Source organism: Vicugna pacos, chromosome 1 (assembly GCF_048564905.1).
Source record: "Vicugna pacos chromosome 1, VicPac4, whole genome shotgun sequence".
In the NCBI taxonomy this organism is placed as follows: domain Eukaryota; kingdom Metazoa; phylum Chordata; class Mammalia; order Artiodactyla; family Camelidae; genus Vicugna; species Vicugna pacos.
The window spans coordinates 58,291,209-58,318,927 of NC_132987.1; the positions used below are offsets into that span (position 1 = coordinate 58,291,209).

Here is a 27,719-nt window from a genome sequence, read left to right on the forward strand (position 1 = left end):
CATATATATTGAGTAATTGCCACATGCCAGCAATTAGTGTATCATTTCAGTGTGACCCTGTTACTCTTAGTGTCTATCAAGTATGTAATTCATTCTGCCTTGAACTGGAGTTACGTATTCTCCCTCATTATGTATTAATGACATTTAAAGAGCCTACGTAATTTAGCGTTTAAGAAAAATTAAAGATAGTTAAGCCAGATATTTCTAAGTTAAGAAGCTTAAAAAAAAAGTCTAATGTGGCAGAAACTGCCTACAAAGGGGCAGTTCTGCCTTTCAGAACTCTGACTTTTTTTTTTTTTTTTTTTGTATTTACCAGACAGCAATATGCTCAGGAAAGATGAACCCTCTTCTGCCCCAAGGGTCTAAATCGATCATTGCAACCCATTTCCTTTGCCCAGTGATTAATTTAGAGAGGTGCAGAAAACACAGTCTTGGTCAAGGATTTATAAAAGAGAGTCTGCTGGAATGTTCTGCAAAAATGATTTTCTCCCAATAATAAGAGGTGAAGAGATAAAGGCGATGAAACTGTTCTCCCCCCTCCCTTACTCCCTTTCTTTCTCCTCTACCTGGCATCATTGTCTTACTGAATTAACAAGCAGTTTAGTCTCCAAAGTTATTGTTCTACAAGTTTATAAACACCTATGGTTGTGCCAAGTGAGTTCATTGCTACTCAGAGCCAGAAGTATCCTAACTGAAAATGGAGTTTAGATGATAGAGCAGAAGTTCATTGTTGCATAAAGCATAGATGCATTGGGTGGGGTATTTTTATTGCTATAAAAAAAAGGATGTATGTTAAATTTGGACAATTAAAGAGGATGTCTAAAGTAGATATTTGTGGGGGGTTTTGTCACCCCAAATCATATCTTCTCTCCTATGCCTGGGGACGCCTTCCTCTTACAAAGCAGAGAACTTCTGCTGTGGAAGCCAAAAAAGTCCCAAAGAGTGATTTCCTCAGGCTTCCTTATTAAAGAGATTACAGTATGAGCAGATGGCCTTGTGTCTTGATCCCAATCTGGACTCTGAAAATAATGAAAAAGATTTTAAAAAATCTATTTTTCCAAGGGAGGTGTTCTGGTGCCTGTAAATCCAGTATTGATGGTGTTAATGTTAAAATCTGTAGTTTTTCACAGTATATTCATGAGAATCATTCTGTGACATGACTTCAGACTTGTTTTGGTTTCAGTCTCTAACACTAGGTCTCCAGTCTTCCTGGAGCTATAAAGTATCATTTTGTCATTTCCTTTTCCATTTTAAATTAGTCGTATTTAATTTCTGTTGCTTGCAAAAAGAGCCTTGACTAATGTATTAAGTGAACTTCTGAGAGCCTCACAGGAAATTATTCACAAAATTCAGATACTCGGATGAGAACTTGACTCCTGCTTTAGTTTCACTGAGCCCAGAGATTAAATATTGAGATTGTGCCTTTTTTAAAAAAACAGATTCTGTAGAAGGAAGGCAAGTCACGCACACCAGCACCAGTAGAGCAAGGCAGTGAGGTGTCAAAACAGAACATGGACTATGGCAGCTTTCATGCTGAAGTTTTGAGTGAGAAATCACATCCCAGAAGAGATTAGGGGTGGTTTCCATACAGAACTGAATTTTCCTTTGAAAAACTTTTCAAATGTCTAATTACACAAGTTTTGGTGGGGATGAAATAAATAACTATTGTCAAGAGACAAATTAAATTTAGGCAAAGACTGACTGGCAGTAGCTAGATAAAGACATCTGAGTATTCTTAGAAACATAAAATTACCTTAAAATTGTGAAAATCACTTTATGATTTTTCTCTCTTTTAAAGTTATCCCCATCTTTATCCCTAACTTGTAACTCCGTGAATACAAGGAGCCTGAACCTTGAAAGTATTTGCTAAAATAAACCATCACAGTATGAACAAGATACAGTGACTATTAAACTCAGAACTGTGTTCCAGTTAGTATTATAAAATGCATACAACATAAGCACTATGAGGTACCCACTTCATTACATTTTGATGCTTAAGAAACTATACAATTCCCCATAGAAAGAGAATTCATAAGCTGGTATATCACAAAAAAGAGTAATTTTACATTTTAAAATGAACCCTCCCTTAGGCTTAGAGTTTAGGATCATAAAATCTCCGAGCTGGAAAGGAACCTTAAAGTCTTCTGGTCTGTTGGTTCCTATGACTTCCTCCACATCGAAATCACTTTGGGAGCTTAAAACATTTTCGGCTTCACCCTTAGATCAGTGCAGCCAGATTTAAGAAATAATAATCCATCTAGATAGCCCCCAACTGCACAACCTTCAGACACATAGTAGATTAAAAATAACAGCAACAAATGTTAATTGATAGTCTAAAAGTACATAAGAAAGGTCATTTTTGGTAAGTTCCTATTTACTGTTTTGATGAGTTCACAAGAAGCAACATGAAAGAGGAGAGGAAGGAAGACAGTAGTCAAACAGCTGGAAAGTTGGAAGGGTATGGAACATTCAAGTGTTCTTTTGTTTTTAAGAAAATAGTCAAAGCAGCCAACTCTAACACAGTGTAATCTTTCTTGCATGCAAAATACATTTGAGAACCTGAGAAGACGAACTGTGGAAGTTAAGAGGGAAACTTCTAGGCTACTTTTTGCTGCTCTGAAAAAAGGTCACATTTCTCTATCAGACAGAATTAGCCATGGAAGAGATCAGGAGATTCAATGTAAATTACATGATTCAGTTCAACTCAGCAAACGGCAGAGTTGCACTGAAGGAAAGTACTCATGACAGAAGGAAAAGAATATGGGGATATGCCAGCCACACAACTGTCTCTCTGTATAGGGAGCTCTCTAGCTCTTATTTCATTGAAACATTTTTCCAGCCATTTTATGTGGTACACATTTCCAAGCCTCCATGTTGGATATCTGTTTCATTACTAGACTAGAGAAGAGTCTGAAACACATGTTAAACTTCAGTGCATTTCCTCCTAGAAGGGAATCCGTGATAGCATGCTAAGCTCAATTTTTCAACATATTCAGAAAGTTGACCAACTATGAAATTGAGGAGAGGATGGCAAGGGATAAAATTGTCCAAAGATTCTCTAAAGCTGTTGCGTTTTTTTTTATTGTTCTAACTCATAAACATGAACAGATAGGAAATTGGTTCCTTTTGAGCAAATGCATTCAATAGTTGCTGTATGACAGTATTTCCTCACTTTTAATATATATATATACACACACACACACATAGCTTTTTATCCATCCATATATGATTCATATATGGTTTCAGTGAAGGGGGGCATGTGCAGTCAAGCACACATTTGGGGAAAGGTTTGCTGCTAGTCAAGAGGAACACGTGTCACTGTTAATGATTTTAGTGCTTTCCTAGATATGAGGAGACATAAGAATTTGAGCTCATAAAATCTTCTCCTAAAAATATCTGACAATCTGAAGGCCTGTTCTGCCAGTTTTTCCCGGAGCACAGAGCACCTCATTCCTGATCTCCACCCTGAACACCTTTCGGGGATTGTTGGAGGCCAGCGGCTGCAGGGACTTGTGATTTAATCCAGCAGAGGTAGATGGCAAGTGCCAGTGTGATTCAGTCCTTGTAGAGGCAGACGGCAAGTGTCAATTTTTGGTTGGCACTTATGAGCATATAGTATGCGCTGGGCCCTGAGCTAGCGACACAGTGTAAACAAACAACTACGTGCAAGGGCTCCACCTATAGTCCCAAAAAGCTGTTTGAATTTTAACCTGAGATAGGAAATCAGTGGGACTTTTCAGCAGGAAAGTAACATAATTTGATCTATGCTTTCTAAAACGCAGTTCACACTGGGTCATGATCCTTAGCATGGTAAGTATCACTTTTTGCGAAGTTCTCTTACCACTGTAAAAGTGATTGTAAAAGATAAAGTCACAAATTCTCACAGTACTAAGGATGATGAATGCATTTGCTTGGTATGCAATAAATATTACATTAATTATGTTAAAATAATTACATATACATATAAATACATGTTACTTATATTTATTTTGTCAACGGAAAAAAATACACAATGTGAGAGTTACGAGTTAAATTTTTGGAAGGGACAAAATGAGGACTAGAGCCCAGAAGACAGCATTTCAGACAGCTCTGAGGAGCCTCTCTGCAGAGGTTTTTATACGTGATTTTAGTGAAGGGGGCACGTGCAGTCAAGCTCACGTTTTGGCAGAGGGTTGCTGCTAGTCACGAGGAACAGAAGTCACCGTGAATAATTTTAGTGCTTTTCTAGATATGAGAAGATGCAAGAATCTGGGCTCATAAAATCTTCTGAGAGTATCTAACTATCTGAAGGCCTATTCTGCCAGTTTTTCCCAGAGCAGAGTGCCTCATTCTTGAACTCCTTGAACTCCTCCATTCTTGAATCTCCACCTTGAACTCCTTTCAGGGTGTGTTGAAGGTCAGTGGCTGCAGCAGCTCATGCTTTTATCTTCTACAGAAGATGGCAAATGCCAATTTTTAGTTGGCAATGCATTACATTTAGGGTATGAGCCTATCTATATGATCTTAATGACATAAGATATTTCATAGATATTAGAGTTCAGTGTATCCTTAAGATAATCTTAGTAGAACTTATTTTATAGATTATAAACTATTGCTAACCTCCAGAGTTGAGGAGTGACCTGCCAAAGATATATTTATTGCTAGATGTTGAGCAGAATCCAAGTTTTAACTTTTTATTACTGTTAAAAAGTGAGTGTTTACCAACTACTGTGCCTGATTAAGAGTACATCATAAACCCAGTTTTGTTGAAAAAGTTGTTGAAAATACAAGATTCTTACCTTTCCTCATAAAAAGACCATTCCGCATAGGAAAGATGATATGTATAAAATAGTCATAGAAGACAAATGTCAAATCTTATTACATAGATTCTATAGTAGTTTTAAGACTGTCCAAGATCTTGAGAGCCCAGCAGATTTTTTTTTTAAGTTTTAAGCTGTGGTTCTTTAAGTGTTTTTTAGCAGATCTTTGAATTATTTAAATTTTAACTCATCAACTCATAAAATTGACTTAAAAAAAGACCTAATCCAATCTTGGCCTTTTACAGTTTAGGGCTATGTATCTCTACATTGAAAAATAATTTGTCCAGGATCCCACAACTTAGTCATGGCTTTGACTTGAACCCAGGTCTTTGGCTGGCCAGAAAGATTTCTTCAAATAGAACAAAGAGTTCAGAGAGCATATGTCTGCCTTGTTTTTACAGATACAAAAAACGGCTAGAATGTCTAAAGTATTTGTTGATGAGTACATACCTGATCAGCCTTAGAGGCAGGCATTAGATGCTGTGTTGCTCCCTCTTCTTACTTGTTTTAGTCTCTGGCCTCAATATGTGATCTTTGAGCTACTTTAACTTACTGGTAGTATAATGTATCCCCTGCACCGGGTCTTAAGGAGTTAAAGGGTTATCAAAGGCAATGCTGAGGGCCAACATCTGCTTTCAGAGATCTGCCTTTAAATCAAGAGAGATGTGAAATAAACCAGGTTCTTTTTTAAAATGTCATATCTTAAAACTCAGGTTGATTCATATCTGAGGATATTGTTAAATGTGGCACTGTTTTCAACGATGTTTTTCCACGTTGCCATAGAGCCTCGAGATGGACTACGTAGTTCTACATGCCTTTTGGGCCTTTGTTCTGGATGACACTAAATGTATCTCATTGACTTTAAACAGAATATCATAAGTTTTACTAAGTTGAGAAATAGAAAACAGAAAAACTAAAACATTTCTAGAGTATATTCCTAGAATAAATTCAGATATCTGAACCTATGACATAACTTGTATTCTCATTTATTTGAAGAAGCAAAAGTTTAAAAAAAAAATTATTATTGTTTGAATCTTGTTTTCCTCAGAAGAAGTTGCTTCTTTCCTCAAGGAAAAGCAGTTGAAAGGATTTTATTCATCTATTGATTTATTCATTTATTCATTTATCCCTCTAATGGGCATTTGTCAAATATTCACCAAGAAGGGTCAGGAATCTGTTGAACAGCTCTAATATCATGATATTTCCAAGTTAATACAATAAAGATCAAAAGTACATTGAGATAAAAACAGGATGACCAAGTGTCAAGCAGTCTCATATCCATCATCAACAGCATCTTCAAGGAAACCTATCTAGTTTTGTTTCTTACAAATTCTGCAGCCAGTAAACTATTTCAGAAAGCACTGTTTTAGAAAAACTAATCCATGTTCACTCTCACATTAAAAATCGAGATCTCTGGGGGAGGATAGAGCTCAGTGGTGGAGCACATGCTTAGCATGCATGAGGTCCTGGGCACAATCCCCAATATCACCACTAAAAAATTATAAATAAATCTAAATAAAATTAAATAATAAATAAAATCATGTCTGATTAAGCTATTTGCAGTTTTTTTAAAAAATCAAGACCTGGCAGATTGTGTGCAGAATCACATGTTTTTTTTCTTTACCAAGACTACCTTTTACTTTATTTCAATGTTTGTGTAGGGGTAACCATTTAGTTCATAAGGGAATGAGGAGAGATTAAAATACATGAACAAGAAACCCCTGACCATTTTAGTGCCACAATAAATGCAGATACGGTCTTTCTGGAATAATAATAAAAATTAATAGAAAAGTAAAATTCTTTTACAAGACAACATGTATTTTCAAGTTTTAATTTATTAGAAATATACTTTCAGTAGTTTTTCAAAATAAAGTAAAGCCTATCATGAATCTTCATGCATTTAGAAAATAAAATTAGAGGAGTTCTGAGATGTGAGTGAACTTGAATATCCTTTCCAGAGTTAAGCAACATACTGAGCAGGTACAAAGCGGCAGCCTGTAAACGCTGACTCGTTCCTGAGGACTATCATTCTTCACTAATATACTTTGCAAATGAAGTTATTACTTAAGTTTGATTAGCATCATTTGATGGATAAGGAACTCCAAGAAGGGGAAGAGATATATTTGACTCCTCTCTTATGGATTTGCTTGACTGAGAACCCAGGAGTTTATCACCTCTCTCCTTCCCACTCCTCTGCTGTAACTGACATTATTTAGAAACAGTAAAATTGTTTCAAAACACTTTAATGAGATTTTAAATGAGTGTGTAATTTATTGTATAATTATGTTTATCTTCTTTAGAGAAGGACCGCATATTTCAGGCTGCCAACTTTTCTGTAATCTGTGCCAGTTTGTGGGGGTAGATAAGCTATGTGTCAGGTTGGTGGCAGCAGGTCATCCATCTTGGTGTCCCTGCAGCTGTTCGGGGCATTGGAAAGCACTCCAGAATTAGAGACAGGGAACTTGGTTTCTCTGCAACACGGGGAAAAGTTATTTAACCTCAGTAAAACAGGAGTGATGATAACTTCCTTTCCTTCTTCATAGGGCAATTATGTGGGGCATTTAATTATGAATTTAAAATACTTTCTAAATAAATTTTGGCAGTATTTTTATTTTCACAGGTATCAGAGAGAAAATTAGGAAGCCAAAGATGATATTTAAGCAGCAGACCCAAGAGTTCTGTTAATAATTAAGAACAAACATAGTAGCCCCTACCAGAGATGCTACAGATCAAAGGCACCATCTTACCTGATTGGATGAAAGGCCAAGTTAAAATTATGCAACCCAACTTGATTCAGAGGTGGGAAGACTACTGGATTCTAAGTCTGAATCCCTGATCTCTGATATCAGCTATGTGGCCTGCAGCAAGTTAATGTCTCTCATTAACCCTCTCAAAAAGACAAAGAGAGTGAGCAAAATCACTTCTGACCAACATTTTTAGCTTTCTGACACAGTATCTTCCAGCTCCAACTCCAAACAATTTATATTCCATAATATTATCATTAATGCAAGCAATTTTCTTTCATATTTCTCCTCTGAACAAAGTGAATAGTAGTATCTGAATCCAAATATAACAGATAGATATGGAAGGAATTTAGTTTGTAACTCTTGAATTAAAGTTTAACCACATAAATTATTTGTCTTCATTTTAAAGATACTTCAATTAAAGCCCTAAGAGGTTAAATCACTCCCTAACATGATACAACTACTAAACGTGTGAGTATTACTCATCTGTATTCTAAAATCATTTCTCAGCAATCAATAAAAATTTGTGATAATTGAGCAATCATTGTTTAGATGCTCATATAAATGCATGGCCAAAAGGTCTCCAAATTATTAGCCCAAATGTGTTGTACCCTTCTGATATTTTAATTTGAAAAGAACTCTGGCTTGCCATTTAAAATTGTATTAGCTATGACACTTGAGGCTCCAGGTGTTTTTAAACAGATAGATTATTCAGGTTTGCAGTGTGAGTGAACTGCCTTTTCCACTGGAAAGAAGATTCAGAAGAAAGACCTTGGGTTAGCTGAGATCATGTCTCCTGAAACACATACTGAAGAACAATCACTGGCTTCATTTTCGTTGAGTGTCAAGTTTGTTTTCTTTAGTGACAGTTCTCAATAGTCAATGGAAAACCCAGAATACATTACAAATGAGTTTAGTCTCTGGTCTTTCTTTTTTGGAAAGGCACTGATGTCCACGTTGACAAGCAGGTGAAATTTCAGGAAATCTGTAATGGAAAACTCACATTAAGAGTTTTACAGATTTCTGTTATTTTAAGGTTTTTTTCTTCTCATCCAACTTTGCTCTTCTAGGGAAAGGGAATAAAATTTACAGATGGATGTATTGAATGTGGAGTTCCTGGCCTTCTTAGAGAACTTTGTAAAATAATTCTTGTCACCCTATTCCCCTGGCTGACACCCCATTGTCCTTCTCCATTTCGCTTTCTCTCTCTTTTCCAGTTCATTATACTGATGCTACTTCTCATTTAGTGAATTGTATTTCTGTCCCTCAAGCTCTTAAAAATTATTTTATTTCTATTCCTAAAAAAGGAGAGTGTCCAACAAAACTTTCTTGATTATCAGTACGAAAGCTGTCTCACTCTTACTCTTGGTTTCTAAAGGAAAAGTTCGATTGCCTGTCTTTGACTTCATTTACCTTTTCTCACATCGACCTCCCTGTTACAACGTCCTCACTTCTATCATTACCACAGTATCTCCTGGAGGTTGGAAGGTTGCACCTACTCCGGTTACAGATTTTTAAGTAGTTTTGTTAAAGACTTATACTGGATGAAAGACAGAAATATACATCATATTTAGTGTTGTTTTTGTCATATTGGAAGAAATAAAACTATCCTCTCTTACTCTCTGCACCCAAGCTGGATAGGTGCTATTCCAAGATTTTCACATATTCCTTTAAAAATTATTTGGAAAAAAATCTGATATAACAAAGCCAAGAAATAAGACAGACATCAAGAAAACATGAATTGCATTTTTTTCTTTCCCTTCCCCTATATGTCTGTTACCTGCTAGATTTCACATCAGTCATGGAGTCAAGCAGGAAACTGAGCACCTACAATAGAAAACAGCAGTATGGATGGGCTGAAGAAATATTGGAGCAAATATTCATTCATTCCTGGAGAGAGGAAGATATCTTGACATTTAAGTTCTGTGATTGAAGAAGAGAAAGACAACAAAAGAAATTACTCATCAAAGGAATGGGCAATTTTAAAAGTTCTTTATTAAAGGACATTTCTCAATCTAAACTGAATTGCTATTGAGGTAGTTTGGTGGAAAAGTCACCATCACACTGAATTTATTAAACTTTTTTCATTATAAGATAGAAACTGACTCTGGTTATCTGAAGCAGAAGGGGAATTTATGTGCAGATGAACTAAAGAGAAAACTTAAGAATTAAACTCAAAAGTGATACTGGAAAAATGAGGGACACAAGAGGATGGCCATGTCCCAGGTCTCTGTTGAATCCCTGGGATGCATGCACTCCACTAGCTGAGGGTCCTTGGCTTTGCACGGGAAGAAATTCAAGAATAAGCCATAAGGCAGAGTGGAGGTAGATTTATTCAGAGAGATACATACTCCATAGACAGAGTACAGTCCATCTCAAAAGGCAAGAGAAAGGCCAAGGGGCCTTGGAGATACTCATTCCATAAGCAGAACATGGGCCATCTTACTCAGAAGTGAGAGCAGTGGCCTCAGAGCATGGGGTTGGCTGGGAAAAATTAGATCAGCCCAAGGTGTAGGGGTTGTTAGTTTTTATGTGCTTGGTAACTTCATATGCTAACAAGTGGGAGAATTATTCCAACTACTTCGGGGAAGGGGCTGGGATTTGCAGGAACTGGGCCATCGCCTATCCTTTGACCATTCTTTTATGATCAGCCTTGAAACTGTCCTGGCTCCTGTGGGAGTGCCATTTAGCAGGCTATTGTATTTCAATGAGCAAATAATGAAGCTCACGTTCTGCTGAGAGTTGAATCTTCCACCATCTTGGTGCTAATTGCTGTGTCATTTTCTTTTAATGACTGTCCCTTGTCCCCTTCCCTCCTGTCTCAATGGCATAGAAAAAAAAGTGGAGCTAATAACAGACAAACGAAAAATTTAACAGTGATTAGAGTCTGGGGTCCCAGAGAATGGCGGACAGAAAAAGACTCCCCTCCAGAGTAAAATCAAAGCCTATTTGATTCCAAGAATGCAAATAACTTCTGACACCTCGAAAATAGGGGTAGGAAGGTATTGTCCATGATAAGACTGCTCAGGAGGATTTCTGAATTAAAACAGAATAATGATTATTGTATGTCTAGTATTCTTCCCCTTTCTGAATCAGAGCTTGTGAAGTGGTTTCTCTGTCCCTGGTTTAACATTGTGCAGCATGTATGAAGGGGAACAAATAACTAGTTTTATTACTTAATAGGTTATTGGAACAGGAATCATGTTTGGATGTGAAGAAGAGGACAGCAAATCACCTGAAGATTTGACCAGTATGCAGTGAGTGATACAAAGATCCCGTGGAGGTCTCTGAAGTCCAGGGGGAAGAATACACAGATGGAAAACAGATCTAAGAATAAAGCAGAAATTGATACACAAAAACACTGTTATTTTAGATCAGTGGGGAAGGGATGAAAAATTCAATAAATAATTTGCCCAGATGCCTTTTAAATACAATCCAGAGCCCACAGCCCAACTAATTTCTCTATTGGATTCTCATATTCTGGGCTACCATTCACCTGCCTTCATCACCCCAGGTCAGGTGTCAGACAACTAGAGACAACCCCTATATCCCAGAGCCCAGAGAACCTATTCGAACTGGTCAATCCTACACATGTTTACTTGCCTTGCCTTTTCCTTCCCATAGAAACCACAAAAAAGACTCTTCACAATTTCCTCTCTCTCCCTCCTGACTGACCCACGGCTTGGGGTGTCTTTTCTCTTGGCATCTGTAAGTAAAACAAACTTTATTTTCAAGGGCTGTTGTTTCTGTTAGTCTTACCATATCTGAATAATAATAAAAACCTATTTTAAAACAACATAATACTGTTATTCATACCTGCATTCTCTGTCTTAATCCTTATACAAGACTCTGAGGGAAAGTAATGGAACCCTCCCATATTTCATAGATAAAGAAATAGAAGCTTATAGAGATGGAGTAACTTCCCTAGAATTACAGAGCAGGTAAGAGGCAAGAACCCAAGAACTAAACTCAGATCTATATAAAATTATCCCTATTTAGGGAATATGAGTGAGTTTTGCCCAAAATTGTCCCAGTGCTCTTTTGGTTTAGGGGTTAAATGATACATTAGCTCTCAATGACATTTATGTAATGTCATCAAAGTTAAAAAATATTCCTCTAGAATTTTGCTATTTCTACCCTTTTTATGCTTAGTTTCTGGAATCATGGTTGCTTTTTCCTTCCCATGTGTATCTTTTCAGGGTATTTTCATGGATATTTGGGAGAGGAGGGAGGGTTTCCAGATTCTGTTACTCTTTATAAGCCGTTTGAGTCAGTTCTTTTGAAATTTGGTTAATATGCCTGGGTTAGAAGACACATGCACATCTAAATTAATTTCCCAGATCTTTAGTCTCCTAGCTGAGAATCCAAGAAGGGGATTGTGCACAGTCATTTAATCCATACCTTGATGTCACTAGCTGGAAGGATTTAGACTATTTGTAGCCAAAAAACAGAGAGTTGTGTTAAATCAAAATTCTGATGACCTGAATTAACTGCACAATCAATCATCATGTCATTAAGAACTGACAATCAGACACTGCATGTCTCTCAATATGATGCAAGATAAAATAAATGGTACCACTTAAGAAGTTCTTTCAGAAATAAACAAACAAAACTCCTAATCCCAAATTTTACCATATGTCTAGGGCCAATAATTAGTATATTAAGAATACTAGGGATGAGAAATAAATTAACCAACATCATAAAACAAACAGCAGAGCAAATTTAGAATGGCAGAAATATTAAAGGGCAAGTGATCTGTTATCTTTAGTAGATCATCAGTAGGAACAACTAAACAAAAGGGATGGGTGGCTGCTCTAGATGAAAAGAGATGCAAGCAACATAACCAACTGGAAAGTGTGGATCTTACTTGGTTCCTATCTGAAAAAAACCAATTGTAAAAACATATTTTGAGACAGCTGGAGAAATTTGGTTATATAGGAAAATATCCAGATTATTTTTTAAGGATATGTACATATACACTGACCGATACAGAGGTGAAATAACATAAATAAAGTCTGGCTGTTGCTTTAAAATAATTAAGACAAAAAGAAAAAGATAGTAGATATGAAGCAAATTTTCTAATCCTTAAAGAATCACATGTTATAGTATCAAGTCCCAAATGGGTTTTTAACGTTTCTTTTACAAAGATTAAGATAGAAGGAGATTTAACCCAGAATTCACAGTTGATGATATACAATCCACTTCCTCTGCCCCAGTATGAAGGGGAGTATAGTTTTAAAATTGTGTCTATTTTAAAGTTTCCCTCCCTTTAGGAAACCTTGTGTATAGTCCTTGAGGTTAGATTTTCTATCCTAGTTGGGAGAATGTAAACTTTAGAGAGAAAAATAATAACCTGATCAATTCCATACATTTTTGTTGGTATAAACAGTGTTTGGCAAGTACTGGGGGCATGTAACAGATAATGTCCCTATAGTATAACAGTATAACTTTATAATGTATGCCAATAAGATGATATTCAAATATTCAAATGTCATTCAATGAAATGACATTCAAATATTAGCTGAAATAAATTATCAGTGTGAGAGAAATGGAGTGAATAAAAATGAAGAGTGATTTCTACCTTAAATGTATTTATTTTTTAGAGCATCTCTCCAATTTTAGGAAACATTAGATCTCTGAATTCTTTATGTCTTATATTCTGTAATTATTTAATTCCAGTACCCTAAGAGGATTTCTGAAGGTTTTCACAAACAAATGAATAATATTTTTTGGAGAATCTGGTGAACAGTTGTATGGAGTGATGCACAGAAAATACATCCTCAGATCTACTCCCTTTTGGCACTTGTAGCTAAAGAGCTTAAAGTCCCATTGTCCTAACCTCATTTTGGAGATCAAATAATAAGTGTAAAGGGCTAAATGATAAGCTTCAGGCCACAAGGATAAATAATTGGTAAAGTGTAAGTGTTCTGTTTAGCGGAGTTGTCCTAGAATGTAAGGGATGCATGACATACAGATATATAGGCACTTGATAGACAATGATTTATAACAGAATAAAGTTTTCTGTTAAGAAGGCATATCCTAAAAAAATCTAGATAGTTGATTATTTACAAGAAGATTAGTTTTACTTGCATATGAGGTTCGTATAAGGAAGCTGGAAATAATAATTTAGAAAGACATGAAGTCTGGCCATATGGGGCAGATTTCAATTTTTTTCTTAACAAACGTGTATAATCCCCAATATAGAAATAGCATGGACTCTCTGGAAAGGAAATGGAGATGGTGCATATAGGAATACGCAATTGAAATTGGACTTGACAATTAACCTCATGCAACAATGGAGAAGAGGAAGTTGAAATGCACAACTCCAAGATTTGGAGATAATCACGACAGCAACAAAAGTCACAGCTTGCACCTAAATTTAAGAAAGAATAGCTTTCCTCTATCTGCTTATCAAATATTCTTGTGCTAAACAACCTCTGATTTAAAAATATAAATATTAATGATATTTGATACTTCTCCTCTACACTAAACTGTGAAGTTCTATTAAAAAATTTATTTCTTCAAAAGGATTCAAACATTGAATTTAACTACCACAGAAATTGAGTTTGCACTCTGTGACTATCCAGAGCCCTCAAAATTTTGTGGTAGGCTGCACCTACTAATGACCTAAATTCATTAGTTCATTTGTTTATTCATGCATGCATGCATTCAGCTGAATACAGCTGTGGTTAGATGTTAGAGATTTAAAAATAACACATATTTCATTGTACTAATATACCTCTTCTGAATAATTGGTTTCAGGTTATAAGGCTGCTGTTGATCTATTCTGTTCTTAGTATTCCTGGGAATATAAAGTGTAAGCTATAAGCATAATAGGACTTTTTTTTTCTGCCTAGCATCTGTCTTTTTGTTTTTCTGATAACAGCAGTCTGATTTTGCCTTGGTGAAAGAACTGTTTCCTCACAGAGTTGAGTCTGGTGATAATATTAGTTGAAGTGCCCCATTATTACCCAACCAGGATATAGGCATGAGACCCAGGTGAGGTTTAATATTCTTTCTGGAACTTCTCTCTTGAGAAGAGTGCTTAAGAGTCTGAAAAGTTTGGAATTGCATTACTGGTCTATGCTTTCTACAAAACTAGACCTACTACCTACTACCTAGACCACTGGAGCTGCCCTGGTTTTGTGCTTTTGAGACAGGAGGGAAGGGAGCAGGGCACAACCATTAAAAGAATGACACAGCAATTAGCACCAAGATGGTGGACGATTCAACTCCCAGTAGACCTTGAGCTTCATTATCTGCTCATTGAAATACAATAGCCTGCTAAATGGCACTCCCACAGGTGCCAGGACAGTTTCAAGGCTGATCATAAAAGAATGGTCAAAGGATAGGCGATGGCCCAGTTCCTGCAAATCCCAGCCCCTTCCCCGAAGTAGTTGGAATAATTCTCCCACTTGTTAGCATATGAAGTTACCAAGCACATAAAAAGTAGCAACACCATGCCTCATGGTCCCTCGCTCCCTCACCTTCCATGATGGCCCACACTCTGTCTATGGAGTGTGTGTCTACTTTTACTTTAAACTGAGCACCCAACTTTCACATCTCATGGCCTTTCTTTTGCCTTCTGAGACAGCCTGCACTCTGTCTATGGAGTATGTATCTCTCTGAATAAATATACCTTTACTCAACTGTGGCCCGCTCTTAAATTCTTTCCTGCGCAAAGGCAAGGAGACCTAGGACATAGCCATCCTCTCACCTCAGTTTTTCCTGTATCATCATCAGTGTCACTAAGGATGAGGTAATAAAGTCCTCCCTGACTCGTGCAGCTGCTGCGAATCTCCACGATGCTCCTCTGCCCTTTGTAACCCAACCCTGCTCCGGGTTAGTGAGCCAATCGTTGTCAGAATTTGTTCTCCACTAATCAGTCTGTTTTGAACCACAATCTCTCATCCCAGTGGAGCTCTAGATTGTGGATAGGTCAGACCATTACTTACTTCGCAGCAGACTTCTCCCTCCAGCGTGTGGTGGGTTGTGTGGTACTTACTTCCCTAGATCCCCCCTTGCTAGGCTGCAGGCGTTCAACTGCTTTCGTGTCCTCAAAGCCACAGATCTTGAAAGGTAGCCCTCTCCATGGAGCTACTGTCTCCAGATTCTGCTAATTACTCTCTCTCCCTCCTCTTCAGTTAAGGGGTAGTGAGGCACCCTGCTGTTCCTGACCCCTGGGACAGTTTACCATCCCCCTTTAGATTTCCTTAACCCTACCCACACCTTGGTGTGCATGTCATTCATTCAGCTCTCCTCTATTGCCTGACTTGAGCATGATCTCTTAGTCTTATTAAGTCATAAATGATGATGTAACCAAATCTGACTTTGAATCCCAACTCTGCCACATGCTTTAAGGACAAGTTTTGTGACACAACTAATGGATTTTTTGCACAAAACTGTTTTGCATGATATAGTTCTAACAATATTTCTTGTACTTGAGCTAAACTAAAGATATATATAGTATATGAGTTTCTCATGGTAGGAAGGGTAACTTCCACATGTTTACATAACGTTTAGTTTTGGTTCTCCAAAAAAGCAAAGTTTGAGACAAAGTCTTACACTTATGAAGATTCTCCCGGGGAATCGGAGGCATGGAATTGCAAGAGTGAAGTAAGGAAGAAAGGCAGACTAATACAAATGCATTACTGACTTGGTTCTGCTGTGGACAACCAGAAGTAAATTCCCCTGCCACGCTTCTGAAGAAGACGAAGAGTATGTCTCAGAACTGTCAGACTAGGACACTCAACAGAGGGATTTTTAGCCCCTGAATCCTGTCCACAAGTCAAGTAGGATCCTACCTTTAGCTATTCCAGAAAGGCTGTGTCAGCTCCCACAGCATCCTATATTGAGGCAAAAAAAGAAGCCCAAGGGCAAAAAAGTAAGAAATGAGGAATCGTTAAGGTATATCTGAAGACTGCTGGTTGCCATAGCAATAGCCAGAGCCAAAAGGTGGTGGGAATTTATAATTGGCATAAAAGTTTTCCAACCTATTACCACCCCAACTTGGTAATTTGCATATAGCAGAGATCGATAAATGTTCAATGAGAACATGCAAACCGTAGTTTTATAGTTGCTTTAGATTTCATGCCTCTTGATAAATACAAAATTGTCAAACTTTTATTCAAATGAGAATTCTGATTTTTGAGCTAGGTTCTCTCCGAGCCAAGACTCATGCTGTTTGAATAAACCGTGACAATCGTAAATGCAATCTCTAAAACTTTATGATTTCTATTAGGTTGTATATTGACCCAGACTTGTATTTTACATTTGATTATTATAAAGATTTTGTGTTGTGGTTATAAACATGCCTGTAACACTTATAGCATTGCACAGCCCATAAATTTTTTTTAATGAAAAATGTTTGTATGTGACTTTTCCTTTGCATAAGTTTATACCTAAATTTCAGGACTAACATATAATCTAGTATCTTCTCTTTGATGTAATCATTCAGATTTCTAAATCGCCACCCCTCCCGACCCCACCTCTACCATACTCCTTAGTAGGACTCAGGTGAACTCGAAGATATGACAAAGCCTCTTAAAAAATAGATGTACTTGTTTCATTTTTGTTTTGGTTTGGTTTTTTGGTCAGTGTTTTAAAGATAAACTTCACTCTTATGAAGGGCATATAAAATTTTAAAATACAACTTAATTTAGTAGAAGTGGACATTGCAAATTAATTACCTTTCTTGACAGTTTTACTAAGACAGATGGCTTATATATTCATTACGCTTTGTTGCAAGTAATATGAATCTTGTATTTATAGATTAAACTCTATTTTTATTTTTAAGGCCTGGAAGTATTGAGTTCAGTCTTGGGAATGAGAGATGCAGAAGTTATTAAACTCTTACATCATTGGGAGTACATTAGGCATTTTTCACGTCTTTTCTGAACATACAAGGAATACATGCCACATGCATGGAACTAAATTGATGGCAAATTCACACTTGCAGCCGCTCTTCTTACATCTCACTCCTTCCTCTCAATGATCACCGGAGTACCTGTGTTTTTCATGTCTTTCTTTTTCTCCCTCCCTCTCTTGTTCAATATGTGATTTATTTCACTCTGCAAATAACCGAAACTAATACAAAAAGAATCAAAAAACCTGAACAGCCCTATGCATGTTAAATAAATTAAATTTATAATGATAAGCTTTCTCACTTAGAGAATTCCAGGCTCAGCTGACTTCACTGGTGAAGTCTATCTAACATTTAATGAAAAAAATCCAAGAGTATACAAATTCTTTCAGAAAGTAGAGAAATAGTATGTAGTCCACATATCTTTATATGAACCAACATAACCCTGGTACCAAAATCAGTAAACTTCACTTGGAAATAATATTACATATGAGCACAGACAAAAATAGAGATACAAATTTTAGCCTTTTCTCTAGTAAAGTTGTTTGACATACATCTCTCGGGTCTTTTTTTTTTTAGAGTCACAAACATCTTTAACTAAAATGGGTGTGCTTTGTACATGCTGTTTTATAATATTTCTATTAAATTTTATGTCATGAACATTTTTTCATACCATTATGGATCCATCTATAACATAATTTTAGTTCTTCTCGACATAATGCCTATCTGTTTAATCAATCCTGATTGGATAGAAGCAATGCTTCTGAGTATTTTTGCACATTCCTTTTTCTGTATGTTAAAATACAGACACACACTACTAAAAGTTCCCTTTATTGTTGAACATAATATTATTTAAAAATTATTTTTGTATATTTGGTCTAAGGTCATCTCTCTGTATCCTTTTTAACAAAATGTTAGACTTAAAAGAGATTTACAAAAGGGTTTTGAAAAAAAAAGTATGGCATAAGTTTTTCAGTATAATAATAAATAGACCAAAATTCCTGAAAGGATGAATAATGAGCAAAATACCTCATTATGTTATAAATGTTATAAAAAAGCAACAATATTTGAAAATTACCAGATGCTGGTCTAGAGGCATTCAAAATTCTAAGCGCGTAGTATAAATTTTGAGGAAAAAAGCTCAAACTCTCTTTATGGTTCTGTCTCTCTCTGCCTCTCTCTTCCTAAGAAGAAATAAGTGTGACTAACTCATTTAAAGTTATGGTATGTCAAATATCTTAAGTGTCTTATGTATGTATTTCAACGTATGCAAAATTATGGAGTGGATCAGGGCAGAAGAGAGGCATCACCAGATTTTTACTTTATTAGATGTAATTTTTAACAGAAAAAAATCAAAATGGTGTAAAATTTTACAATTATACAAAATAACGGAGATGTCATTGACCGTGACTGGAAGCTGAGAAGTAGCAATTTTATGATGGGATGAAATCAAATTTTGATTCAATATATACTTGGTATGAAGTGACTAGTGAACTCCAGATGAAAATGCCCAGGGATGGGGGTACAGCTCAGTGGTAGAGTGGGTGCTTAGCATGCACAAGGTCCTGATTTCAATCCCCAGTACCTCCATTACAAAAAATTCAAAAAGTTTAGGTTTGAACATTAGATTGGAGGTCAGCTTAGAAATCAGAACATTAGAATATTTTTATTATTTCAGAAAAAATTTGACAAGAAATTTTCCCAGAAAAATAGTGATTTGTAACTTTTCTGCCTTCATATTTTTAAAGGGAGAAATGTTTACCACTCTTTCAAGGCTTCATGAATATCTATCATCAAACAATCTAAGAGCAATTGCTTATGGAGGGTATTTTTGATCACCCAACTTTTAAGTAAGACTTTAAAAATTTGTTGACAACTCTATACAAAACTGCCAGCTTATTTAAGAGCATATATTACCTGCATACAAATAAGAGAACATATTCTAAGAATATGATATTTTTTCAAATGTATTTATATTTCCTCCATAACCTAGGAAGATTATGGAATAACTACCTTGATGCATTTCATGAAATAAGGATTTGTTAACAGCAAGTGGAGCCGTATATAAAAAGAAAATCTTACCAATTAGATTCATTCATTGTACACACTTGATATTCTTCATTCTTAATATTGGCTTAAATGCTAATCGGTCAAATTGACAGTCTTTCCTAACTTGAGTTCAAATTTTGCTCATGAATTCCATAAAGCATTTTTCCTTCCTTTACCATTGACCATACATAAATATTGGATAGTCATAAAAATTTAATGAAACTTAACTTTTAAAATGTACCGCAAAAGAGACATGCCAAGGTTTGCACTGACTAATGTAATGGTAGTCTGTAATCACAGACTCCAATCTGCCCCCAAGCAAATTACACTGTGGCAAAAACTGTCTGCAAAAGAAAAGTCAAAATGAATATACTATGGGAATCAGCTTCAATGGACTGATCCAACGGAATGGTCACTAAAGATTGAAATGGGATCTGACAACAAGGCGAGATACGACTCCTGGATCCGGAGGGCAGAGGTTTATTGCAAATGCTGAGCGGGGATCTTGGCCTAGAAAGGGAGGATGTCCAGAATGAAGCCACACTGGGATTGGAAAGCAAGCTTTTGCCCATAAAGGCTAGTGATGCTGAAACCTCAAAACCTCCGAGGTTCAAATTGGGTAAGCCAGTATTTCAGAGTGGCAGGGCGGGGTGGCCAGCCTGGTTCTGCTGAGTAAATGAGAACACAGTCTGCTGGAGCGAGGCCTCTGGGGTTCCATTCCCAGCCCTGGCTCTCATGCTCCCAAGAAGTCAGTATTAGCCACTGAACATTCTCTGCCCCAGTTTTCTTCTGAGTATAATCAGATGTATGCATTGACCGCATGCTGAATTTACTAGGATGTTACCAGTTCGTGTTTTAAAACAGAAGAGAATAAAATAGAACAGAACAGAAATTACAGAACTTACAAGAGATGTTACGGGTCCATTAATCCAATCCTTCCAACACCATGGCTTAGAGAGAAGAGACACAGCCCCAGAACACACATCTAGTTAGAGCCTTGAAAGTTTCTCTTTTTCAGCTTGGAAATAAAGACCAGAATATGTACTTTGAATATTGTATTGTATCTGAGGCACGATAAATAGGTATTGCTTTGTGGAAGGTTAAAAATTTTGATGTAGACAGATATTTAGTGACCTGAAAAATATTAATGACATTTACCGTAATGAAAAATACTTCACCACAGTACGTGTGCTGCAGGCCTGATTCTAATCAAAGTAAATACACACGCGTACGCCTCCAGGAGGAAGACCTACTGCCAAGTAGTTATTTCTTTCTATGGCTGAATTATGTGTTATTTTCACTTTAGTGTTTGGCTTGTTAGTGATTCCTAATATAGTGAGCATGTATTTTGCTTATACTAGAAAACTACTACATTCTGTGTCCTAAAATGCATAATACATCAAAATCTAAAAAATTAGGTTTTAAAACCCTGCATTGATTTCTTGTGACCTTTTGACTACGTATATTCTGAGGAATCTCAAACCTACACCATTAACTCAGACTTCTCTTTTAAGCCCCAGACACATTTAACCGAATTTTCTATGTGCAGTTTGGGGCCCCACTGCTCTCTAGTTACAGAGTCTCCTTTGGGCCGTTAGCTCTCAACCAACTATAATACGACCCTACTTTCGGAGGAATACAATGAGTGCTTGACATCAAGGCCTCAAGCCCGCTTTTGATAACAAGGAAAATGAACACCTAGTTCCCAAAGTGTAAACTTCTCCTGTCAGCACGTAAGCTAGTCTACCTTTTGGAACAATCATAAAGAAATCTCAGGTTCTGACCACAATCGTCTATAAATTCCAGCTGATTGGATCATTTGCCCTCAGTCCAGCTGACCTTCAACCTCAATGGAATCACTGGTTTATTAAGCCCTCTGGTTTCCCCCATCTTTCAGCTCTTTACTCTTCTCCTATCCAGGTGAGTGTCCACTTTCTTCCCTAAAATCCCTGTCCCCTTTCCCCTTTCATTTCGCCTTTCCAACAAACCACATTCTCCACACTCATGTGACTTTTGACTTTTCTGTGCCTGTACCCAAGGCACTAAGCACTATTGGCGGAGGGGGAACCCACCGCTGCACTGATTGATTTCCTTATAAACTCACAATCATCAGTCTTAACCCCACAAGACAATTACTCACCCCTCTGCTGCCCGATTTTCCCCTTACATTCCACCCAGACTGCTCTCATCCTTACTAGCAGTGTCATCTGTTTCACCAAGTCCAAGAGGAAACTTTTTGTTCCTTAGCTTGTTAGACCACTTAGTCATCTCCAAAACAATCACTTTCTCCTCCTTAAAATATTCCGTTCCTCTAGCTTCTCAACCTTAGAAACTTTTAATTTCCCTTTTTCTAGCTATTTACCTTAGTCTTACTTGAAGGTTCATCTTCCCTTATTGAGCTATCAAATTTTTCTCAGGGAACTGTCTTAGGCCTTCTTGTCCTCCACTCTGCATTCTCCATCCAGGACTATGTCATCTCTCCTACGCCTTTGACTTCAGTGAGCACCTATATTCTAATGGATACCCAATCTGTCTACTAGTCCACACCTCTCTTTTAAGATCCAGGCTATTTATCCAACTGTCTACTTCACATCTGTATTCAGGTGCTTCACAGACACCTGAAACTCAACAGATATTCAAAACTAACTCATAATCTTCTCTTCCTCCAATACTGTTTGTTCTTTATTTGGTGCCACTCAATGCTGCCCAGTCAATGACACCTTGTACCCAGATGCTCAAAGCAAAACCTGCTTGTCAGCTTTGACTCCTCTCATTCCCTTTCCTCCCAAAACAGCTTCACCAATTAATGTTATCACCAAGATAGATCTCAATCTGCGCATCTGATTCCATTGCTTGTGCTCACACCTTAAACTAAGGTGTTCTTATTTTTCATCTGTAATAAACTCTCCGAGGGTTTCCATCACCTACTCTTATTTTCTTCCAATACATCCCTTTAACATAGATAACACATCATAAATTGGCACTAAATAAATGTGTGTTGAACTGAATTGGTCGTCCAAAGATAAGAAATACAAATTCCAGTTAATGCACACACTTGTGTCCTAAAGTAAACAACTGAAAATCCCCATCAATGCTTCAACTTTTGCCACAAAATTGGATCAGAACAATGATCTGTATCTCAATCAGTAGAAAGAAAACTACAAATATATTATTGAATAAAGATTAGTATCAGAAAGCAATTTATATTATGTAGAATATTCAGAAAATAAAAAATGAAACCGATAATTATAATTAATATCTTTGCATGCAAAACTGATTTCATAAATCCACACAGAAAAATGAACCTCATGTCTTTTAATCATAGTTATCACACTGCCCTTATTCATGATATGTATAACAAAATATTGTATTTTTTTGTATTCTGTATTTTTATTTCTTGTATTTTTTCCTTTGTTTAAAGATGCTATTAACAATTAGTCCTCCTGTCTTACATGTAATGGATACATCATAATTTTTTAAAAATATTTTTCCTGTTTGGAATTTTGGAAGGGAAAGAAGCTTAAATTTGGGTATTTTATATAACATATTTGGTATCTGATTCAGCCAGTAAGTCTGATCTCTGGGCTCTTTTTGCTGTAAAAGACTTTCTTAGCATAGTAGCCAAGCACCTAGTCACAGCCTTAGGAGTTCTGTGGAGGCCAAGAACATGTTTTAAGAATAAGCAGGGTGTGGTTGGAAGAGGGGTGGAAAAGGAATGAAGATAGTTGCCTTCTATGTGCAATCATTCAACACCTAAAGGCAAATACCTTCTCAGTTATCAATTGGGGGACTTCTAACAATGATTTCAAATGTTAGTCCTTCCCATCTCAGGTTCTATGATTCTAGGTCAAGTGGGGAAATTTTTACAAAGCTAAATTCTTCAGCTCTTGTTTCCACCATTGTTTGACAAGGAATATAGGAAAATCAAAAGGACAAAAATTCTAGTCTGAAAAGCCAGAATGTTAATAAAACATTGAAACCGGTCATTTATTATGTGTGTAATTGTAGTTTGTGATTCAGTACATCAGAAGTTTATCCAGGAATCTGAAAGTACATGGACATGGCAGGAGTCCAAGGCATTAATAAGAATTTACATCCAAACTATGATGCAAGGAAAAAGCTTTTGTTCTTTTTCAGAACTGGGAAGGATCAGAAAGGCAGCTCTGAATTCCTTAACAGAGGCTCTGAGATGGAAAATGATTTTGGTCAAGTCCCTTAGAAAGGAAAACACATTTCACTTTCCCTCAAGGGTACCCTATGACAGTCTAGCTCTATAGATGACTTCAGTGCAGAGTCCTGAATTTGGGACCCAAGAAAACCAAGAAAGTTCTTTACTCAAAGCTGCAAGAAGAAGGAAAATAAAAAACCCAAAGTTAAGCATGATCATCCAGCTGGCACATGTGCCCAGGCCACAACTGGCTTTGGCAAGTCCTTATCCTCAAGGTCTCCAATGGCTTGGAGACACTCACCACAAGAAAATCATGGGTTTTAAAATACAAGAATTAAAGAACACATTGATGTAATTCTGGTGAAGGAACATTCAGAGAAATGTGTGTTTGTCTTTGAAGGTTGGCTAACCTTGTGAATGTTTCAGACCTGTAACCAGACTATTTGCCTAGGAGTTGATGCTACTGTCCCTGAAAAGCTTTGCTATATTAACCATCCCCAAAGTGCGGCCTTCAACCTTTGCCCTTTCACTGTCCCAAGGCCCAGGAGGAGAAATCTCTATCTAAACTTCTTTTTAAAGTCAGAATATCTTTATGCATTAAAGTAGTCACCTAGAGTCTTAGAATAACCAGAAACTAGTTCTTGAATGTACTTGGAAGACTTTCTCTCAAATGATTGTATAATCTTGGCTTGATGGACTCCATTATGAGAGAATTCTTAAGAAGTTCTTCCACATAACAGAGTCAAATTTAACTCCCTTTAATTCCACTCCTCATTCTTCCTTCCTCTAAGGGCCACAAAGAGCAATCTATGCTCCTCCATTCTCTTTTCTAGACTAAATATTCCAATTCTTTCACCTAACATCATGGTTTCAGGTCCTTTACCATTCTGATCATTCTTTCCCACATGTGCCCAGCTTAATTTTCATCTTTTAAAAGCACTTACAGTAATTTAAAAAATGTTTTGTTGGGGTTTCATAAAAACCCTTATAAAGTAGGTTTACTCACTTAACTCTGGCTCATGTCTAGGTTTTAGAGATAATTTCTAGATAATAAGAATATTAATCACCAAATCTCAGCCATGACAGTCTTCTCCCCAGTTGCTATCAGGTATAATGACACAAATTAGCTTTTAAAAGTCTAAAAATTGTATTTGTAATCCTCCATTATATCATGGAACATGTTTAAGAGAGAGGTTGAAATAAATGCTCAAGGTAAAATGTGTTCCTTAGTACTTTAACTAAATCCAGACTCTTCATGGCTGATTAGATGGAAATTCGGATGTCAACAGGTTTCTCCCTCTCTGCTTAGAGATGAGGAATCAGAGACTGGGAGGAGTAAGGAGCTTGCCCAAGCCCTTGCTTACACACCCTCAAATCACTAGAAGAACCAAGATTCTTTCTCCAGTCCAAACTTTTTTCTCATGATTTCTATATGTTCAACCTGCCATAAATTGCAATTAGATCCAAATATCACCCTAGTCTGTTAAATGACTTACCTTATATCCTATGCAGAAAATAGAAGGTAACAAACATTTTATTATGTTATTAATAAACATGGCGAAACCATATAAGCAAGATGTTATAAGAAATAGCATACAAGACATTAGTTTATGGGCTAAATCCTATTATAAGAAGTAGCATATGCAGAAATAACACACAAAGAAAATGTTGATTTCATTTCCATGTCAAGAGAATCTGCCTTTGAAGGGGCTCTTCAGTGGCCAGATCTAGGTACTGAATTACGTTTCTGGATGCTAGTTACCTAGTTAACAGCTAGTTTACCAGGTACTACTTAGTTTCTTACTACACACTAGTTTACTTACTGATGCATAGTTAATTGTTTCAGTTAACTATGCTGCATAATTAACAACTTGAAGCTTAGTGGCTTCAAATGACAATCATTTTTCTCTGTGGGTCAGATATCCGGGCATCCTCACCTCTTCCACGTGGTGACAGATGGTCCTTCTTCAGTTGCATTCAGCTAGAACATCCGCCCAGCCAGAAAGTTCAAGATTGTCTCACTCAAATGGCTAACTCCTCAGCTGGGATGGATCGAGGACTGGGCCTCTTTTTTCACGTGATGTCGGCTGGATTCCCACATATGTCTGAGCCCTCAGTCCTTCTACATGTGGCCTCTCTCTCATTTCACATGTGAACCTGGATGTGTTATGCTGTGTCTGCATTCTCCCTGAGCAAAAGCAGAAGATCTGGCAACTCTTACTTAAGGCCTGGGCTCAGAAGTCCCAAAGGGTCAATTCCATTGTGTTCTATTGTTCAATGCAAGTGTCAAGTCCAACCCAGATTCTAAGTGTCGGGAAACAGAACCTACCTTTCAATGGAAGGTATCGTTTATGTGAACAGGGATGGAAACCCCATACAGCAAATCTGTTTTCTATTTGCTTTGTAGTTGACAAAAGAGAAGCTAAGTTCAGCTTTGATTCTGCCACTAAGATAAAAATATTCTTTAAAAAAGTCAACAGCCTATACAGAAACTAGTATAAATACACACACATGAAAAAATAGTAGACAAAGATGCAGGACTAGAGTATTGTGCATGTGGTTTCTCTTATTATCCTTAAAAAGTAGTTTTACATCAAACCGTAGTTTACCCACATTACTAAAGGTTGCACTTTCTCTCTCTGAGATAGCATTTTAATTTTTACCATTTTAACAATATTGTTTCATGACCAAATCATACATATACATTCCTAAAAGATTTGAGGTAACACAAGCACACATATACCAGTTTTACCACCTTTAAAATTCATCACATTTCATCAACATTTTACTCCATAATCACATCACACTTTACCCCATATGGTCCATAGCTGTATCTTATTACATCATGTAGCCATATCATCATTTATTTAATTAGCATTGAAAATTATGTTGTTTAAAATCATTTAGTATTTGAAATGCTATTTTAGCTAATATACTTATTCATGAAGCTTTGTATATATTCATGTCACTTTCTTTTTATACATTCTTAGGTCACAGTAAAAACAATCTCAAAAGCCTTTGATGTATATAGACTGATTGCTCTACAAAACGTTAAAAACGATTACACTTCTGTCAACACTTGCCCATATTCCCAAACCTTTGCCCACACGTCCAGTCATCACCAAGCTGTCCCAGAGCGCAGGAGCCATGCCAGGAGGGACGCCTGGGAGCTTCCCTGGTGGGGGCGCTTCTCCATCTGGTGGTGCCTCCTCTGGGCTTACCATTGAAGAGGCTGATTAAACCAGCCTAGCACAGGTTTAGCATTGTTCCACACAAAACACTGAAGGACTCAAATTTGTAGCAAATTCCATGGCAGTTTTAAAGTTGAGCTGCTATAATAGATAACTGGGCATTCTTGATATTTGAATATGGAATATGTGCACAGGGACATATTGTAACATTGCACTTTATAAGCCCTGAATTGTAAGTGGAAAATACAATGCCTTAAATAAGACTGTATTTAAAATTGGTACCATAAAAAAAAAACCTTTGCTCACACTGGACAGTGCCATTAATTGTTAATCACTTCTAATTTATTAAATGAAATATAGTTTTTTATTCTTTTAAGTGTATTTCTTTGATTACTATGAAGTTTGTCTTCTTGCATTCCCAAGGCATACAATATAATAATATCATTTCTAAAAGTGATCATTTAATCACCTCATATATATATATATATATATGTATATGACATATGTATGTCTATATACACAAACATTTATACATAAACCCAAAATTTTAGCACTAGTTGATTTGGGTCCTTGTTTTGAATTATGGGTGATTGTTACTTCTTTTTCAATATATTTTCAAGAATTCACTATGATTCAGATGAACATATAAAACCGTACAATAGAGTGTTGCTATCTCTAGAGTTCATTCTTCGAGCTCATATTATGATGAAATTATTTGAGAACTTCATAAAAAATCTCAATAAATAGTACTCAAGTGGGACCTATCTATATTCATTATTAGTTGGACTTGATAGGCACCAAACAGAGTGACCTTTGTTGGATAGAAAATAGAAGTATAGGTTTTTACAGCAATCCCTGCATGCTGCCTCCCCACACCAAACATATATACCGAGAATAGAATATTGA

General features: G+C 36.6%; 1 long non-coding RNA gene across 1 annotated transcript; it reads right to left on the bottom strand.

The window, feature by feature from the left end:
- Window positions 1-8,387: 8,387 nt before the first annotated feature.
- On the bottom strand, window positions 8,388-15,776 carry LOC140697412 (uncharacterized). Its single transcript, XR_012074449.1, has 5 exons — window positions 15,499-15,776; window positions 11,147-11,249; window positions 10,779-10,870; window positions 9,324-9,466; window positions 8,388-8,528 (listed from the first exon to the last, which is right to left on the bottom strand). It is a non-coding gene; the product is annotated as an uncharacterized lncRNA (long non-coding RNA).
- Between the last annotated feature and the right edge of the window lie 11,943 nt (window positions 15,777-27,719).